The following is a 12,960-nucleotide window of genomic DNA, read 5'->3' as shown; positions in this document are numbered from 1 at the left end:
GATGGTGGTGGTGGTGGTGAGTCTGCAGAGTGCTTTGAAAGAATATCAACACTACCAAAACTAAGATGCATACATCCCTGGTCAGGTTCTTTTGGTGAGGTCTATATTTTAAGTACTCAACTGATCCTAAGGGAAAGAACTGGGAAACAGCTTTGAACTGTGTGTCCTAGACCCCATAGAACCCAGATTTCAATCCCTTCACCAGGGGGTTCAGAGACAGCAGATTCGGGGTAGAACCCGACAACTGGCATCCTTCTGTTTAAACATATATAATATTTATATATATATGAATGTTAAGCTGGGGGTGGGTGCAGGATCCTTTAATCCCAGCAAGTGAGAGGCATAGAAAGGCTGATCTTTGTGAATTCAAAGCAGCCTGGTCTGCAGCTCTACTAGTTCCAGGGCAGGTAGAACTACACAGAGAAACCCCATTTTGAGAAACCAAAAAAAAAAAAATGCATAAATAGTTAGATGGATAAATAAGTGAAAAATTAATATGCGTGTGCGTGTTTACCTGCGTGTATTGATTGATGTGCACCACATGTGTACCTGGTGCCCATGGAGACTCCACCCTCCAGGCAGCAGGGAGTGTCACTGGCTTTGGGGAGTTCCACAAGGGAAATTCATACACCAGAGGCAAAGCCGATGTGGCCCAGACCGCAGCCTCCAGCCACCTCCTCCATGCACAGTCTCTGTGTGCAGGTGAGGGCAGCCCTGCTAGGGGGACAAGCAAGAAAAGAGGAGCTCTGGCTTCTGAATAGGGCAGGGCGGAGCAAAGCCTGGGAAACCAGACAGGAGACTTCCACACAGCCCGTTCCTCTCCATGGCATCCTGGGCTACCCACCTGGGCAAGTCAAGACAGCCCTGGCCCTCTGTGGCTCCATATCCTGATCTCTAAAGTAAAGAAAGCCAGCTCACCACACCTCACCTTGTGTATGTGTGTGTGTGTGTGTGTGTGTGTGTGAGATTGTGTGTGGTTTTTATTTTTAGATTAAAGTCACTGCTCAAGGCAAAGAACTGCAGCAGATCAGAAGCACTCGGGGTAGAAAAGTCTCTTTTGGAAAAACCTCTATTCATCGTTCTGCGTGTGTGGCTCCAGACATTCGCTTTGCATGTGCAAACAAATGTCTGTGTACATTTTTATAAATGGGCTTGCGTGTCTTGTTGCAAGTTGCTTTTAGCATATCGCCATGTATCCTGTGCTCGCTGGGCTTGCCATAAATATCTGTCTCGTTCTTTTTGAAGTCTGCATAGTATTTCACAGTGTGGACGCACCACCGTTCACCCCATCCTTCTCCAGTTGATGGGCATTCAGGAGAGTTCCACTCCCCACCCCTCCACCATCGAAAATATAGCATTGAACACCCTTATATGGGAGCCTTTGAATACATCTTTGCATGTGTGTGTGTGTGTGTGTGTGTGTGTTCCTGTGGACGTATGCCCATGCATCTGGTTGCTTGGGCCCTTGTATGCATGTGAAGGCCAGAGGTCAGAGGTCAGAGGTTGACAAGAAGTATCTTCATCAATTGATCTCCCCCTAACTTCCCCCCACCCCCCCTCATCTGCCTGAAAGTCTATTAATTTTCTTTTTCTGGGTATTGAACTCAGAGCCTCACGCATGCTAAACACATGTTTCACTGGGCTACCCCTCTCCTGCCAGGCCACTGGAATTTTGATAGGCGTTAGATTGAATCAATGGATTTGGGGGTGGGGCAGTAGAGCGTTTATATGTTTTTGTGTGTGCACATGTGGAGGCCAGAGGTTGATATCAGGTATCATTGATCTCCCCCCATCTTTATTTTTTAACTTCATTCATTCATTCATTCATTCATTCAATGTGCACATGACCATGTCAAGGCACACACGTGGAGGTCAGAGGATAACTTCCAGGATCGGTTTTCTCCTTCCACCATGTGGGTCCTGGGATTTAACTGGGGTCCTCGGGCTTGGTAGCATGTCACCTTACCCACTGAGCCATTTCCATAGTCCTCCTTCGTAATCTTTCTTTTAAAGAAGGGTCTGTCATTTACCTGGAATGTATGGATTTGGCTAGGCTCACTGGCCAATGAACTCAGTGGATTCTCCTGACTCTCCCCACCCCCTGCTGCCCCTCCCAGCTCTGGGATTAAAGAGAGATATTGAGACCAGCATAGTGTGGTGCCCACCTTGAATCCCAGCACCCCAGAGACAGAAGCAGGGGGATCTCTGTGACACATGCACAAAGCTCTGGGGTCAATCCTTAATAACGAGTGGGGGGAGGCCTAGGTTTCTCTCTCCACCCATACCTCTCTCTCCACTGCTCCACTGCTCTGTTTTGCTGTGACCCTTAGTCCAATCCTAGTCAAACTTCAGTATTCGGGGAAGACTGTTCTCTTTTCTTCTTCTTATTCGTCCTTCTCGCCATGGTTGGCCCAAGCCCAGTTTTGTCTGCTGGGTGGTGGCATGGGAGCCACTTAAGGAGGGAGCCATTGCTTGACATGAGAGGAAGAAAACAATGAAGACATCTGTCAGAGCTTCATCCAGTCACCATGGATGTGAGTGACACTTTGCTGAGTCAGATGATGGCTCTTAGAGCCAGAAAGAGCAGTTCCTCGGGGTGTGTGTGTGTGTGTGTGTGTGTGTGTGTGTGTGTGTGCCATGCACGCTCGCACAAACAGTGAACGGCTGCAGGGAAGCACACTTTAAATCCCATCAGCACCGTCCATTGGGCTCTCCTGTCCAGCAACCAGGAGAGCAATCCATCAAACCCAGATTTGTGGCACTGCCAGTTTCTTTGGTATAAATACTTCTACCATGGCCAACATCAGCCTGGCAATGTGCAGTCTGAGCCACACTGGAGAACAGCTGCCCTCCAACACATCATTCCATGGGGTTCCTGTAGTTACACATCGAAGGCCAACATCCAGAGCGTGCGTGTGAATGATATAAATAGGGAAGTGTCTCAGTAGAACTCAGAAATGAGGGACCTGTTGGCTTAACATCCTGCTCACAGAGTTCTGTGAGCTTATCATTGATTCTCGAGTCCTGACATTAACGGCTTCAGATAACTTGGGGTGACTGAAAAGTCCTGCAGACTTTGCAGTGTGATAGAATGTTTTATATGGTGATTATCAGAGACGTTACATGATTGGGTAAGTCTGTCAAGATATATAGAACATATATAAATCTGGTGGTGGTGGTTTCTCTGTGTAGCTCCGACTGTTATGAAACTCTTTTTGTAGATTAGTCTGCCCTTGAGCCCACAGTGATAAGTGGGCCTCTAGCTTCCTAGTGCTGGGATTAAAGCCATGAGCAACAGCAGGGCGGGGGGGGGGAGGTATAAAGGGTAGGGGGTGAGAATAAGTTTCTTGTTTTGTTTTTGTTTTGTTTTTTTGTTTTTTTTTTTTGGCTTGGTTTGTTTTTTTCGAGACAGGGTTTCTCTATGTAGCCCTGGCTGTCCTGGAACTCACTCTGTAGACCAGGCTGGCCTCGAACTCAGAAATCTGCCTGCCTCTGTCTCTGCCTCCCAAGTGCTGGGATTAAAGGCGTGCACCACCACTGCCCGGCGAGAATAAATTCTTAACACTCATGTTGGGACTGCAGGACTGCCTGCTCATTACTGCCTATAATTCCAGCTCTAGAAGACCTGGAGCCCTCTATAGGCTTCAAAAACACTCATATACATGCAGCATACACAGAAAGAAGCATACATGAATAAAAATAAAATATATTTTTTTAAAGTTTGTATTTAAGTTGGGATGTGGGGGGTGAAGGGTAAGTGATTCTCTTTATCACTTTTCTGTTGCTGTGACAAAACACCACGAGCAAGGACATTTATAAAAAGAAAAAAAACATTTAATGGGGCTTACAGTTTTAGAGAGTTAGAGTCCATGGTGATGGAGCTAAGGCCTGGTAAGAGGAGGACCTGAGAACTCATATCTGGATCGTCAAGCAAGAGGTAGAGACGGCACACTGAGTGTTGAGGTTTGGTCTGCTGCTAAATCCTGGTGCTGGTTGCCCCAAGGACAAGAGAATCCTCATATACCGTAAGTAATGATGTGTGACCTTGCTCCTCAATTTAAAACTATTGGCTGAATAAAGATGCTGATATCCTATAGCTGGGCAGGAAAGAGGTAGGTGGGGTTTCAGTTTCTGGGCTTGGGGATGAGGAGAGACCACAAGGAAGAGAAAAGATAAGGCAGAGAGAGGAGAAGACACCATAGGGTTGGTGAGTCATGAAAACATGGCCATGAGGGCTGGCCAATTGGAGTTAAGATCTGCCCAGATGGAGCACGGCAAGTTATATCTCGGGGTTACTGACAGGGAAGTAGACACAATAGCATAGAAGGTAGATATCTGCCCAGCTCTACTGCATAAGGCTTACTATAAATATAAAAGTTTTGTGTCTTTTATCTGAGAACTGAATGGTCAAAGGTTAGATAAAAACCTCTAACTGTAGCCAGGTGTTGGTGGCGCACACCTTTAAACCCAGCACTCGGGAGGCAGAGGCAGGTGGATGTCTGAGTTCAAGGCCAGTTTCAGGGTAGCCAGGGCTACACAGAGAAACCCTGTCTCGAAAAAAACAAACAAAAAACAAAACAAACAAAACACAAAACCCTCTAATTGAGATTAAATATTTTCCATAACATGAGGAATGGTGGAAGTCTTGAGATCTCAAAGCCCACCCCTGGTGACAGATCTCTCTAATCCCTCCCAAACAGTTCTGCTAACTGGGGACCAAGTAATCTCATCCAAACCATCACACTGTCCTGACTCATATGTGGAAAATGGTCAAGCACTCAGGGACCATCTTCTGCTCTTATCTCTGAGCACAGAAAAAGACAATTCAGTCTACAGCAGATGTCAGGGATGCCCCTGACACGTGCCCTTCACCACTGCCTCTGATGTCTGGTTGTGTCTCTACCAAGTTCCTACAGGAGCTCATCAGCACCGAGCCAGGCCAGTGACTCATGCTGCAAGTAAAAACCCTAGAGTGTATCAGATTAACAGAGGCCAGGTCCCGTGGATCTATCCTAGCTGCAAGGGAAGCTGGAAAGCGAACTTCTGATTCCTACTTGGGGGAGAAGAATGTAAGTGAAACGTGCCTCAAATCTAAAAGTATCAGGTGCCACATGATTACGGAACTATGATGGCCACCAGTCTCTATCACTAGCATGTCACTACTAACACCAGGACCCGAGTTATCTCAACCGTACTCCGAAAGCCTGACCTTTGCCCTCCTGTAAGCGAGAGCACCATTACTATACTCTCTCACTCACGTGGAACAGGTTTCAGGGTGGGGTGGAATGGCTCTCAGAGATGCTTACTGCAAGATCAGGAGGATTGGTCACCCTCCCTGAGGAGTGTGGAAACTCAGTCACTATCAGAGAGAATCTAGGGTATAAAATGCTGAAGAAGTCAAGGAGAGAGAGGTCCCTGGGGTCTGCAGAACAAAGGGGCCTCGCAGAGCATTTGAACAGAGCTGAGGGGAGGGGGGAGAGAGAGAGAGAGAGAGAGATGGATACACGTATGCATGCCCATGTGTAGAGGTGAGGACAGAACAGAACCGTTTTATTGCTCCCCACTTTATTGCCTAGGAGTCAAGCTCTCTCACTGAAGCAGAATTGATGGTTTCAGCTGGGCCAGCTAATCAGCCAGCTCTCAGGACCCACCTGTCTCCAGCACTCAGTACTGGGTTAAAGACAATAGGGAGCCATGCTCAGCTTTTTATCTGGAAGCTGGGGGTTTGAACTCAGGTCTTTATACTTGCAGAACAAGTGCTCTTACCCATTGAGCCATCTCTAGAGCCCCTGCCCCCTCCAGAGATTTGAAACTTGGAGAAAGATTTAGACAAAGACAGCAGGTGTACTTTGACAGGTGGACCCATGTGGGTCAGGGCTTAGAGACAGAGAGTGTCCTTGCCATGGTAGGGAACTGGGCTAATGCAAAAATGAAGATGGTGTGTTCTTCAGAAGTCTTGGGAAAGGCTTGGAGCCCACGAAGTGCTTGCCTTGTAAGCCTGAGGACCAGAGGTCAAGCCATGAAAAAGTGGTAGTCCTGGTGCTAAGAAGGCAGAGACAGGAGGGTCCTTGGGCCTCGATGGCTGGCCAGGCTAGCGCAGTCAGGGAGCTCCAAGAAGGACCTTATCAAAGGAGGTAGACCACATTCCTGAGCACGTCGCCTGATCTGTCCTCTGTCCTCCACATGCTTGTGAACACACATGTACACTCAGACCCAGCACACACATGAGCACACACATGCATGTGTACACGAACACATATGTGTACATATGCACATAATAAAAAAGGGAAAATATGCTTTGTTTGAACAACATACATTCTGCACATAGCTACATCAACATGCCAGGATACCTATTTGAGACAGTACTGTGGGCATGTGCGACCACACCCAGTCTGCCCAGCGCCAGAGTGGAATCCAGGGCTTTGTGCGAGCTTGCCAAACGCTCGAATGACGAACTGAGTTGCATTTCCAGGGACTTTTTTTTTTTTTTTTTTTTTTTTAAGATTTAGACATCCTGACACCTGCTACAACACAGGGAGTCTTGGGGACAGTTTCCTAGGTGACATGTTTCAAACACAGAAGGTAGAGAGTGATTCTGTTGTCTTGAAGTGCCCAGAGCACTCGGGTTTCACAGAGACAGGAAGTAAAGCAGGGGCTGGAAGGGGCAAGGGGGAGCAAGCTGTGCCCTGGGCAGGGCTTCAGCGGGAGAAAAGTAAAAGGGTCTGGAGAAGCGCCTCGGGGACGAGCATCCTTGGTGCCACTGAGCTGTGTTCTTAGCAGCAGCAAGGAGGCAAGCTCACTGTTGTGTTTTTGCACATGAGCACTCAGGACTTGAAAAGCCTGCACCAAGCCAAACAGTGGCCGTCATGGTTGGGAGAGCCTGGGGGACCAGAGCAGGCAAGGGGACCTTTCACATTTGTGTTCCATGACTCTGCGTTGTTTTCGTTTTTTTGAGACAGGGGTTCTCTGTGTAGCCCTGGGTGCCACCACAGCCTGGCTGGATTGCCTTTTTTTTGGGGGGGCGGGGTTGTAAGCATTAACTGGTGAAGGGCTCTGTCTCTGTCTTCTTCTTCTTCCTCTTCCTCTTCCCTCTTCCCTCTTCCCTCTTCCCTCTTCCCTCTTCCCTCTTCCCTCTTCCCTCTTCCCTCTTCCCTCTCCCTCTCCCTCTCCCTCTCCCTCTCTGTGTGTTTCAAAGTGACCCCCAGAATTAGAGTAGGAAAGCGGGTATGAGGGAAGTCTGGGGGTGTGGCTATGGGCTCTGTCCTTCTGCCCCAGTGCTGAGAGTGGTGGATGAGAACGAGGATGAGTTAAAATCCTATACCACAAACTCCACTGAGGGCTGATGGGGCAGCTTGGGTTCAATCCCTAGCTGCATATAATTCTGTTGTGCTGGCGCATGCCTTAGATCCAAGCATTTAGAGTGTGAGTCTCTACCTTCCTACACTGTGACCCTTTAACACACTTCCTCATGCTGTGGTGGAAAGTTACTTCTGTTGTTACTTCATAACTGCAACTTTGCTACTGTTATGCATTGTAATGTATACATCTGATATTCAAGATATCTGATATGTGACCTCTAAAGGAGTTGCAACTCACAGGTTGAGAACCACTGACTTATAAGAAGTAGGAGGTTCGGGGGTCCAAGGTCATCCTCAACGACATAGCAAACAGGTCAATCTGGGCTACAGATCTGTCTCAATCAATCAACCAATAAACAAAATATAGAAGGAAGCTGGGGGTGGCCGTACACATCTATAATCCAAGCAGTTAGAAAGTAGAGGCAGAAAGATTGCTTCAAGTTCAAGGCCAACCGATCTACAGTGAGTTACAGGCTAGTCACAAGACCCTGTCTCAAAACAAAACAAAGCAAACAAACAAACAAAAAGCACTAAGGGCCCTGGGAATACAGATTGGATACTTGGTCCAACCTAAGGATCCAAGAGGAAAGCTGTGTCTAGAACCAGGCACTGAGCCTAGATTCTAAGGCCAACCAGCAAGGAACCTGCAATACCAGCAGGCAAGCAACTAGGGTGAGGCAGTCTGTACCCCAAGAGAGAGCCTGGATCCCCAAGAACCTCCTTAGCTACAGGCAGAGGCTAGGGCGGGAGGGTCCTGCCCTGCCCCGCCTCCTGGAGACGGTCTGTGGGGCACCTGTGCAATTGCACAAACTCCTTCCCAGCCATGGCTTTCCTTACCTGTTGGGGACTGGTGGTTTATCTTAAGCTCCTGATGCTACGCTGAGCCAGAGGTGGAAACTGGGTGGGGGTGGGGTGGGGGAAAGAACACCATGCTGTACCCTCTCCCCTTCCCCCAGCCACAACTTGGAAGGAAAGAGAAAACATCTCTCCCTGCACCAGCCCCCGACCCTAATCACATCTGGTTCCCATTGGCCCTGTTTGGTTCCAATTGACTCACTTCCTGCTACCACCTCTGGGAACCCCTATTCTCCAGCTGTGGGAGCAGCCCCCCTCCTTCAGCCTTTAGCAAGTTTTCTGCCCACTGGGGTCCCCAGTGACCTGACCTTGCTTCTTGGCCTCCACCACGAGCATATTTCATCTCATTGCCCTCAGACCTTTATGGTGGCTGCCCTCCCTGTTCTTGGGGTGCCCTGGGATTTCACGGCACCCACTACAACCTTCCAAGTCCCATCCAGACGTTCAGGAGCCCTGGTCTCTCTACTCCTTCGCTGGAGCTTCCACGTCCCCTCCCCGATTGATGTGTTGAACCCCTTCTGTCCTCTCCCTGATCCTGTATTAGAGCAGCCCTGAGGCCTGTCTACCTGGGGACATTCCAATTTGAAGTCCCAAAGCCGGGCTGGCAAGATGGCTCAGTGGGTAAGAGCACCCGACTGCTCTTCCGAAGGTCCAGAGTTCAAATTCCAGCAACCACATGGTGGCTCACAACCATCCGTAACGAGATCTGGCGCCCTCTTCTGGAGTGTCTGAAGACAGCTACAGTGTACTTACATATAATAANCGAGATCTGGCGCCCTCTTCTGGAGTGTCTGAAGACAGCTACAGTGTACTTACATATAATAAATAAATCTTTAAAAAAAAAAAAAAAAAAAAGAAGTCCCAAAGCCACACTCACGGGCCTCAGGACCTCAGAAACAGAGCTGGGAAGGTGTGTGGATGGGGTCAGAGAGGGTCCAGGAAGAAATGGCAGTCTCAGAAGGCAGGAGGGAATCAGTCTTGGGAGAAGGAACCCAGTGCCCAGGCTGACCGAGAGAATCGATGGAGAGGAAGTCAGAGTTCTTCCTCTGTTCCTATCACTGGATATGGTGACAGTCCCCTGGAAGTTCTCTGCAGTGCAAGTTGATGCCCTCAGCCCTAGTCCCATGGTGTATGGGTGTGGTTACAGTGATAGATAGATTCAGACTGAGGCTCTCTGGGACACCTCAGATTTCTGAGCAACAGGGATAAGGGTGCCAAGGGGCTTCTGAACCCAGACCCTGGCTTTGCTACTTATCAGTTGTGTGATACATGTCCCACAGGGCAGTCAAACTGTGTCACCTCGTGCCGATCATGCTATACTCACCGTTGAAGCTCTGTTCCGAGTGACTGGAGTGGAGGTGCCCTCCATTCTTCGCAGCACTGTTCCTTGCTTCTCGGGGAAAGAGTTGAGGTGAAAAGCACTGTTTATTATTATTATTAATTATTATTAATACCATCACCCCCATCAAACAGAGTCAACGGTTAGGTCTCAACTCGGACTGTGGCTTGCTTAGGTAGAGAATTTGCCTAGCCAGCACTAAGCCCTGTGTTTTCTCCCCAGCTCCGGGTCAAGTGGGTGGAAGGACATATAATCCCATACCCTCTTAATAATCTCAGCACTCACGAGGCAGAGGCAGGGGATCAAAGTTCGGGGTCACTTTCATCTATGTAGGGAGCTTAAGGCCAGCCTGGGCTACACAAGACTCTATCTCAAAAACTAACAGACAAACAAATAAATAAATGAATCCTGATCCAAGACCACACATCAGGTGAAGCAGCAAAACCCAGCACAGGTCTGAACCGCACACCCCTCATGAGGCACATCTATCTCTCCCTGTTGTTCGGAGGCCAGAAGTGTCCTCGGGAACTGGGAGCTGACTCTACAGTCACACCCACCAAGCTCTGGACCAGAGTCTGCTCATGACCAGGGCTCATCTGTGTCTGTGTCTCCCACAAAGTCAGCATCACACACCTTGCCCCAGCTGCCAACCTGTCTATCCATCCCTGGCTGAGTGTCACCTCGGAACCACACGACAAAACCCCTTGAGCTTCAGACCCTTCATCTGTAGAATGGGAATGCAACCCGGAGCTGAATGCTCTCAGAGGAGTAAAGTGAACCCCGGGCCGTTTTCAACGTCCTTGGCACACATTCCAAGGGGTCGGGGGGACCTGGTGGTTCATCTTAGTAACATTTTTAACCCCAGTAGCATCCATTGTCTTCATTTCAGTGGGAACTGGTGTAAAAGTGACACATGAGCTGTGCCACACCCTTCTGTACTCTCAGGGGTCGCACCCCAGGTGCTCAGGAGCCACACATGACCCCCCACCCTGAGCAGTGCACCTCCTGACTGGAAGGTTCTATTCAGAGTGTGTGGGTCCCAGATCCCAGGCTGGCCCACAGTGAGAAAGTGTGAGATGAAGGGTTTCAGTCGCCCTGGCCTCGCGCCCCCCCCCCCCCCCCCCCGCCTGTCAGACCCGCCTTTTGCTGCACCATGGCCCCTACACCGCATTGCCTGACTGCCCTGCGAGCAATCCCGGCCCTCTGGGTGTCCAGCGACCAGGATTTAGGCTCTGTCTTCCTTCTGGGAAGGAAGAGCGGATGGGGAAGGACAGGCTGGGGCTGTAAGCAGCGGTGAGGCGAGCTGCTGCAGCGCCTGGCATGGGGACAGGGTTTGTTTGCACCTCTTTGAAGCTGAGAGATGAAAGCAGGGGCCCACATGGCCTGCCTTTGATTCTCTCCTCCCTGGGCCCCAAGCAGCTGTAGCAGGGCCAGCGCCCAGCCCTTCACTGCCCTGGGGGGACAGAAGGGGCCCGTGGCCCAGGATAGTTCTCCCCTGGGTGGCTGGGGGGTAAGTGGACAGACTCACCCAAAACGAAGGGAGAAGGTGTGGCGTCTAGACCTGTGCCATAATACCATTGGTGGCACATACTTCAGGTGGTGACCGAACACCCACCGTTACCAACCATTCCTGGAGAAGAAACACAGGAGGAGGGCGGCGATCGGCCACCGACCCCCACCCCACACACACACCCATGCCCACGCCCACACCCTCCCCCCACGCCTCTGTCCCTCAGCAAATTGTGTGCGCACTGCGCATGCCTGCAGTCGCCATAACTCTCCAACTCACTTTCTGAGACCCGGTCGCTCATTGAACCTGAACTTCCTGATTTGGCTAGACTGGCAAGCCCCAGGTGTCCTGCTCTCTCCACCTCCCCACTTCTGGGATTCCAGGCACTCTGCCATACCCGACTTTTTCCAAGACCACATGGGTCTTGGGGTGGGGGTGGGGTGTTGAACTCAGGTCCCCATGCTTGTTCGACTTCCGGAAGCATTACTCCAGTCCTAGCAAATCTTCATGAGGGCTTACCCTGCGCCAGGCACTGCCCTCGATTCCCCACCCCCACCCCCGTGTGAGTGACACAAGGCAGACAAGGAAATGTGTCAAGGGCTCGGCTCTGTCTGTCACACTGGAAGTGTTTAGCCATATCATCCACCACTGCCATTATTCCTTCTGAACCCACTGTCCACGGCCTCTCAGGAGAGGGAACCAGTTCCGGGAACAGCACCCCCAAGACCCCATCAGGGAGGTGAGGAGCAGTGGGCAGCCATGGCTACTGAGGGTGGTAACTGAGAGCAGACACTGTGCCCACGGCTCTTGGGTATAAGCAGCTGGAGACCATGGAATGCCCATAGAGCTCTGGGGCCAGCAAGGGTGAAAGGGTGTGCCTTGTTAGGAGCACAGCATCTGCAGACCAGAGCTCTACTCACCAGCCCAGGCTGGAACATAGTTCTGTCCGCACACTGGACGTGGGGAAGCAGGGCCCGTGCTGCCCAGCAGCTCCATGCCAGCTCTTCCTGCCTCTGGTGGAGAAGGCAGGACCCATAGCAAAGCAAAGGCTGGGGTCAGAAACAAAGTGGCTCAGAACAAGGCTCTCAGGCTTCCAAACAACCAGAAGGTGATACTGGCTCACTCTCTCTCCTCGCTGTCTCTGTACCCGTGTTGCTGTTCCCATGCCACAGGTGGGAAGACAAAGGCTCGAAGCCCCGAGGCACACTGACACTCACCCACGGCAGCACTCTGAGGAGAAAGCACAACAGGGATGTAAGCCAGGACTTGGTGACCCCGAAGTCTGTTCTCTCCACCCAACTCACCGCCAGGAAGCCCGGTCCTTCTCCTCCCTGTACTCAGGGTTAGCCCAGGAAGAAGAGCGGTAGCCTTGCAGATAGACCCTGCAGGTAGGGAACACACCCACTCCTTGACATCCCCCCAAGACAGATGCTTCTACCAGATGTGGCAAACGCACAGGGCTTCATACACCCCAGGATTTCTTCAGATGGAGCCCCAACACAAAATCATATTGCACAGCCCTCGACGACGACGCAGTGTCAAAGGCTAGACTGTCTCCTTTAGGCTGGAGGGATGGCTCAGAGGGTACGGGTACTTGCCTCCAAGGCTGATATCATGGCTCCTTGGGTCCCACCTGATGGAAAGAGAGACCTGACTCCTGCAAGATGGCCTCTGCTTCTGTGCCATGGCACACACATGTTCCCCTCCCTGCAACAGATAAATAAATAAATGTAATTTTTTAAAGATCGAATTTAAGCCGGGCAGTGGTTATGCATGCCTAAAATCCCAGCACTAAGGAAGCAGAGGCAGGCAGATTTCTGAGTTCAAGGCCAGCCTGGTCTACAGAGTGGGTTCCAGGAAAGCCAGGGCAACACAGAGAAACCCTGTCTCGAAAAACC

The sequence above is a fragment of the Mus caroli genome, chromosome 4 (assembly GCF_900094665.2).
Source record: "Mus caroli chromosome 4, CAROLI_EIJ_v1.1, whole genome shotgun sequence".
In the NCBI taxonomy this organism is placed as follows: domain Eukaryota; kingdom Metazoa; phylum Chordata; class Mammalia; order Rodentia; family Muridae; genus Mus; species Mus caroli.
Note: the sequence above shows the minus strand (reverse complement) of the source record.